Source organism: Sceloporus occidentalis, unplaced genomic scaffold (genome assembly GCF_023333645.1).
Source record: "Sceloporus occidentalis isolate IW3139 unplaced genomic scaffold, rSceOcc1.0.p SCAF_30, whole genome shotgun sequence".
Lineage (NCBI taxonomy): Eukaryota > Metazoa > Chordata > Lepidosauria > Squamata > Phrynosomatidae > Sceloporus > Sceloporus occidentalis.
This window is the reverse complement of record NW_028317010.1, coordinates 5,741,678-5,749,526: the sequence shown is the minus strand read 5'-3', so window position 1 is coordinate 5,749,526 and position 7,849 is coordinate 5,741,678.

The following is a 7,849-nucleotide window of genomic DNA, read 5'->3' as shown; positions in this document are numbered from 1 at the left end:
ATACAAGCGGAGAAAAAAACAGCATCTGAATGAGTATTAGCCCCAATCATTAATACTCAGCTGTATGGTTGTACTATTTGTTTCTAAATAAGTATTGCGAGGAAAAGAGTTCTCCTATTGACAAATGCTGATGATATGGCTGCATCAACCTGGGTTATCATGTAAATCCGTCAATATTTACCCCTCACCTCACAAATAAAAACATAAAGAAAACAAGAACACTACTTCTACAAAATAATCAATTGGATGAAAACACAAAATGGCAACATTATATTGGTCCTGCATAACAATGTTGCACCTCTGATGAACTCTAGGGATAAACCATAGGAACACTGGTTAACATTTATTGATGGGTAGATGCATTACCAAAACATGTAAGGCTACCAATATCCTTCCAAAACCTGTATAGCATCCTAGCAAAACTGGTGCCCTGATGATGATGCTGGCATTTGTTTCCCCATCATCCATCTTTATCCCCATAGCTAATGCTATATATGAAGACTGAGTATGGAAAACCAAAAGGGTCCAACACGAATAGTTGAAACTGGATTTCCATAGTTGTAATTACTCTATAGGGTTAGACACACATCCCAAGAGGTTCTACAGGAACCAGTGGGTTACACCAGTGATGGTTAAATAGCTCCATATGATGGGAAAATCAGTTACTCCAACTTAGTCCTAGAAGGCAGGCATCCTTAAACATTCACTTTTCTCTAAATATTCTAAAATCATGCAATTTACATTGAGAGCTGGAAATCCAAGGGATTGATGTCCTTACATGACTGCCACCATGTCCCATCTAAAGGGCATCATTTCTTAAGACCGTTGCCCCAGGGGTTTCCGCAGTATAGTCAAGTAATCACATACGATCCCAGATAATAGGCACCTATAGGGAGTTCCCATGGACCTATGTAGCGTACACATCACATTCATATACATGTCCATAAACGTATCTGAGGTGTATGAACGAGGATCTTAGCAGCCAAGCATTCATCACAGTTTCCTCACAGCATTAGCACATTGCTCTATGAATGGCATGAAAGCTACATTCCCACAGAACGTGTAGTATCCCTTTAAAGAATCCCATATAGGCCAAGAGTTACCCGTATAGATACTCACCGTATAGCCTATCACGCTTTCCTCTGTAGCCCTTACCCCATGCCCCGGTTAATAAATGAATACCGAGCAGAACAGTCAGGAGGCGTCTCCATCCAGCTAGCAGCGAGAGATAAAAAAGACCACCCTACGTCATACTAGCCCCTCCCAGGCATTAACCGTAAAGTATGGATTAGCTGCCCCGCACTGTCTTTCATTCATATGCACAGTTAAATGGAACAACAGAAATCACAATCACAGGCTTAATGCATTTAACTCCTTTCTTGCCAGGCTGGCACAGTATCATAAATCCTAGCAAGAGGGTAAGAATTTTCAGTAGAAAAATAGGGGTTTCCTTGAAAAAAACGATTTTGTCATTCCTTGGGAGGCACATGGAGAGGTAGTTATGATCTTGTATAGAATATTTGCTGACTGGGTTGCTCTGTAAGTCAAAAATAATATATGGAAAATATAATGTTACTGATCCTGCCCTGTTTTAAGTTTTACCCCAGTCCTGCTCTTTCTCCAGCTGTGATTTGGGTATTCATCCCAGTATCAGATTTCTGACCAGTTTTTGTATTTTTGCTATAGTTACATTTAGGTGACAACCGTAGAAACAGCGTACACTTTACCTATAGAAACCTCGAATTATTTTTTAGGGATAGTTAAGTCATTCATAGACAGCTAGTTTATGACAAACGTGTATCACTTAACAAAATACAAAAAAAGATAATACCCACAAAACCAATCCAAACCAAATAATAAAAGCGATGGAAATAATTTTCTTAAAAGCACCCACCCCCTTAGCAAATATATCTAATAGAAGTGGTTGGAAATGGTAAAATTTAGCAATCATGCTAAACAAAAAAATATAGGTAGAAACTACTCATGTCCACAAGAATGCCACCCTTTTTGCACCCCCAGTTCACCCACTTTTGTGGGCTACAACTCTCACTATTCTGGCCGAGCAGGAGTTGTGGTCCAGAAAGCTCATCAGGATGTGATTTTTATGGCATAGACTGCTGCTGTGTTGGATATGTGTAGCCAGTCATCTGAGCCCACTTTTCTAAGTAGCTGGCACTCAAGGGGTTAAAAAATTGGACTCCTGTTAATTCCGCATGCTTCATGGCAGGCCAGCCCAACCTAAATGTATGTAAAATGCTTGTATTGTATGCACAATTAAATAAATTGAATGTCATACAGGGCTGTCCTAACAGCTAGGGTGCCAAAGTTGGTACTAAAGTGCAGAATCCTCCAATATGCATTTGCTACAGTTATTTGCTGGTCACAGTTGTCATTTACAACCAGCACCACAGATGATGCAAAGTGCTGGAGCTCTGAAGCAGCAGCTTTTACCAGAGGTAGAAAATAACTTAATATGCATTTTTGTTTAAAAAGCTGTCTGCGACAATATAGTGTCCCTTTAATTTGATTAGGGCACCGGCCAGCACATACAGTTACTTACCCCTTCCCTTGTGTATACTTAATTGAGAACAAGGAGACCAGCGACTGCTATTGACGTGGCAATAACTGATGCTGTTTCTACCGGGCATCCATGTTCATATTTTGTGATGGAAAGGCAATTCGTCTTGTTCAGGTGCGGCAATGAGCTCATCCGTCTGCATACATCCCAGACAGACAGCATACTGTTACAACAAAGCACAACCTATATTATGACACATGCAGAAAAGAGACACTAAGTGAACTTTATTACAATGATTCGACATATTATAAAAAGAAGGCATTACCAATTCCTAGCCCAGCTATTATTTATTTCCTGCTTATCTAATATCATCTTTCTTTTTTTCCAACAAAGAACCCTGAATGTGAACGTATTCCTGTAAAGGTACCTCTAATGGAAAAACCTATTTGCCAAATATCATTCTGTTCATTAAGTTCTGTAATCTTATAGTCGAAGTATCCCCTGACCCAATCAGAGATCCTCACAACTGCTAAAACCCTGGACGTTCTGTAGCTGTTTATGTGGCTTGTGTTCTATAACAACGATGAAGATGCCAACTAGGCAATTGGTGAAAAGTAGCAAGTGTACACATATGTATGGACCATTATTAATGCACATTTGCAGAGATTACACCCTGGTGGGTTTCCATGACCAAGCAGCTGCTAGAGTGGTGTAAGGCATTCAACACAAGTCTCATGGACGCCTTCTGTAAAGTTTGGTGGAGGAGGGATAATGATCTGGTTCTGTTTCCAGGGTTTGGGCTACAGCATACAAAGATGGTTGTGAGCACCATTTTTGAGAAGACCATTTCCTGATCTAACATGACTGTGCTCCTGGGCATAAAGCAAGGTCATCAAGACATGGTTTGCCAAGTTTGGTGTGAAGGAACTCAAGTAAATGGCCTTAACCCCATTAAACTCCTTTGGGATGATTTTCTGTTTGCTGGGTATGTGTGTATAACAGTCACGAAACACTTAACCTGCATTAATAATAATACAGTATTTTTCTAAATACCTTGCACGCTATAAATTGCTATAAATAGGTCACAAAGTCACATAAATTATTTTGACAAAGCCCCCATTACCCAGGATTTATTATAATATAGAACAGATCTAATCAGTTGCTTTATAACATTGGAAACTCATAAAGCATGCAAAAGACTTGTTTTGATCGATGTCCATTGTAAAAAAAAAACAAAAAACTATTTAAAAGCATATGTGCCTTTGTATTGTAAATGCCATTTTCCCAAAATTAAAACAGCTGGAAGTATTCCATCTTAGAAGAGCTTCTCAATTGAATACTTTGCAGTATTAATCATACGAAACCCATATACGTAATTTAAAGAAACCTTAATGACCTTGTTGAGTTTGATGGTTTTCAGCGATGTTACAAAAGATAATCCATCTTAATACAGAAAGAAATTTCCAGGAGAGATTCTGTTGATTTTCAAAAAAAACCTGTAAATTTTATACTCCAGTGTCACAGAGAGATTTTCCAGGCCTAGCCCTTAGTGTCAAATAAATAAATCTTTAACATACATCTATTATTATGCCAAGATGACCCAAATCCAGCATTGAAGGCCATCAACCTAAATTCCACATTATAGGACTAATAGTCAACTAATGGTCACTGAGACTGAAGCTGAGTGAATTTATGTCAGAGTTCTGGTATGTAGAACATATGGGTCAGTCTGTGTGGCTTAAGAGGGCAAGATGTGGGCTGTGAAACACATCTGGCTAGGTTAACCCCTCCAATGCCAAACACAGGGCCAACACAGGCTTTGCATGACACTAGCTGATTCAGAGCTGAAGAACTCATCGGCATACATGGGAACTCTCGGAGTTTGACCCGGAGATTGCTGCTCCTCCAGTTCTCCTGGTCAAGACCCAAATCCTCCAGGTCGCGGGAGCACGGTCTTGACATGCCCCGTTCCCCGCCCATTTTTCCATTAATTGGGGGCGTTTCCCGCTGCCGTCAGGGGGAACTCCCCCGACGTCAGTGTGCAGTCCTGGTCGCGTCCCGCAAGGGACAGACCTTTTGCTCTTTCTTTAGATTGCTCTACTTTTTGGGTGGCTGGAAGAAAAATACACATTTCTGTTTAGTTTCTTTCATTATTGTTTGACATGGCGAATAAGGCTAAAGCACAGGTAGTATTTTGCTCAGGAGATATTCCCACAGCTCCACTCCTACAATTTTTTCGAAGAAATTTACACCACATTGTCTACCATGTCAGATGAGATTTCAATCGTGTTTTCAAGCCAAACAACTTTCATTCAGTAACATAAGTGGGCATACTTCAAATGTTGTTATTTCATTGTAATATGCCTTGTGAATAATAGCTGCTAACAAAAGTAGAGAGGTGCAAGCAAGGTAGATTGGTGCTTAGTGGACAACTCAAATACTCCATCCCTTAAATTAAGGACCATGCGCCATCAGCGCTAACCTTAAAAGGGTGTTCTTCATGTTCCAGAAGAGGAATATGGTGTTTAAATGAAAGTCTTTTAATCTAATGAGTAGCACAAAGAAACAATTCAGAGGTTTTTATCAGATTATTTCATAATTGTTACATAACAATATTTCAGAGATCCCTTTGTCGGTTTTATAAAAACGTGCACACGGCAGTTTTGAGAGGGCACTTGATTAGCCTTACTAATCTAGAGTGGTGTAATAAAATAAAATCGGATGACTCACTCCAAGCCCACATTAAGAAGGTAAAATCAGACCTTTCAGTTAGAAAGAACAGAACAATATGTTACGAATCCTTAAGCAAATGTATTACTCTAAGGGAGACAAAGCAGAATCACTTTTGGCTAGGAAGTTAAGAGTACAATCTGTCAACATGAGGATCCAAAACCTACAAAATCAGGCAGAAGAAAAAAAAACTAATATGACAAACATTTTTGCAGACTATTAAACTCAATTATATAACCTAAAAAATTGCTTCACCTTCAGACAGATTCTCTAGTTCCAATCGAAAGAAGTGAAATAGAACATACAAAGCTTTGAGCTTTTGACAGACTGTCTTTTCTGTCGGCTGGTATGTTCTTTTACTGTATCATTATTTCTTGGAGTTACTTTTTTGAATTTTAATTGAAGATTGGAATTAAGCAATTATTATTATTGACTTCTTATTCTCACAGAGTGGTAGCACTTCAAATGTTGAGCTGTTTCATGGTTGGAGTGGATGCTCCACTTGAGCACCTGTGTGGGATCGTCTTACCCGTCATATAACGAATTTGCATATTTGAGCTGGCGTTTAACTTGTTTCCGTCGTATACAACATACAATAGACCAATTCAAACCACACTCAGCTCCTGGCCCAGGTGGGTTCAGTAATTTATATTATAAAACCTTCTTATGAGACTTATTACCCTTTGCGTAAAAAGTAATTTCATGACTTTAAGGAAGAAGGTTCCATCCCAGCTGAAAATTGAAAACCCTAAATAGTCACCTTTCGAGAAATCAGGGATGACTACCGATACTAGCTAACATAATAGTTCCTCTATCACCCTCTCCGTACAGAACAGGCAGTGCTTTAAATCATTAAATGTAATTTGTCAACCCAATAGAACAAAAGCCTTATGTATATAAATATTGTTAATGCTGCTTCTTCTGGTCTGGCCTGCCCCATTTTGCGTGTTCTGGAGATCCTAGTTCTGCTCAAGGAACTGGATCCGGCAAGAGAAGTATACAGCTACCCCCAAGGGTGCATATGCGAAACATATGAGCAGTCGACTGCTCAAAAAAGAGGGAGTTGCCATTGCCCAAATTTAACTGAAATATATATATTTTTTGTTAACTATATTACACTATACTGTGTTTTTTTCTCTCTCTCTGTTTATTATATATACATTCATATGGAGTTGTACAAAATTTTTTTTTTTTTTAACACTTGGGTGTAAGAAGTGCACTATCCTAAATTGATTGAATTTATGTATATTAATATTGCTTGATATGGAGAAATGATTCAACAAACTCCATTGGCCAAATCTGAAATTTGCCTTTCCACCAATATTCAGTAAATCCATGAGACCCCTGTAGCTCTCCGTCCATGAGTATGTACACTAATGGCTTTCTATCTCAACCATTTAACATTTCCAATCATATGCCCCCGGGCTGCATCCTTTTCTCCTTTAAGCAGTAGTGTTATGTCTTATAGTTAAGGTTCAGAAAAATTATGTTTCCAACCACTTTGAGAGAGGACCTTACTCTATGTAGGTCTGTTCGCTGATGACGTTTTAGCAGCAATAACAGAACCTCATTTCACAAGGTCAACGCCTTTAAAACTAAAATTTGTTGATGGGGCCTCCCTGGTGAATTGTAGCCTTTTTGTAAAAGGAATATCCCTTTGAGCCAGCTTCTTTCTAAAAATCCAAAATGCAATTTTTTGATAAAGCCCCATTTGTGAAACAAGCTATATCCATGTTATATTTTTATTTGAAAACAAATGTTTCATGGAAAGAAAACGCCTGGTCAGGAGTGTTTTAAAGCTGCAGAAGTAATGCAGGAGGTAAGTGAGCTAATTATACAGTCATATAATCATAAAATAAAATGTCATGTTCCCATTGTCTTAAGAGATTGTGGCCAGAGAAGCGAGATATTCTGCACACTCAGTGGTCTTCCAACCTTATCAAATCACTCCAGGGGATGTTTTTAATTCTTTGAGAAATTCTCCACTTATAGTCATAAACAGCATTACTTCTGAAATTGGTTACATTTTAAAAAGAAGCTGATCATTTATTTTTGGCTACAAGATGTTAGAAGAAAAAGAAAAGCTCCATCTTTGAAGGATGTCTTAATACTGAAGCTCCACGGGCAAAAGGAACAAATGTCACATTGCAGACAATTTATGAAAGTATTTGGCCCTTGGATCTTCAAGCCCATGTAAACTGGCTCAATTTTTGCTGAATTATGCAAAAATACTTTATAATATACAAAATACCAATAGTCTCCTTCCTGACCTTTCATTGTTAATTGTGCACCCCACCACCCCATTAGTCACTTCCTTTCCTTATACCCTCCTATTTTTGGAACATTGAAATGAAAAACTGAGAACATATACAGTGCTTAATAACTTTATTATACACTGAAATGTAATTGTATTAAGTCATTTTGTAACAAGTATATTTTGGTCTCCCCTCCAATATAAATGAACACAAAAAGGTATGGTGTAATCCAGGTGCCGAGTACTTTGTGAGGCATGTGTTATATTTTTGAGATCCGCAGAGCTTTTTGTGACGGTACAGATCGCATATCACGACTGCATGGCACACGATGAATGTGAGCATCAAC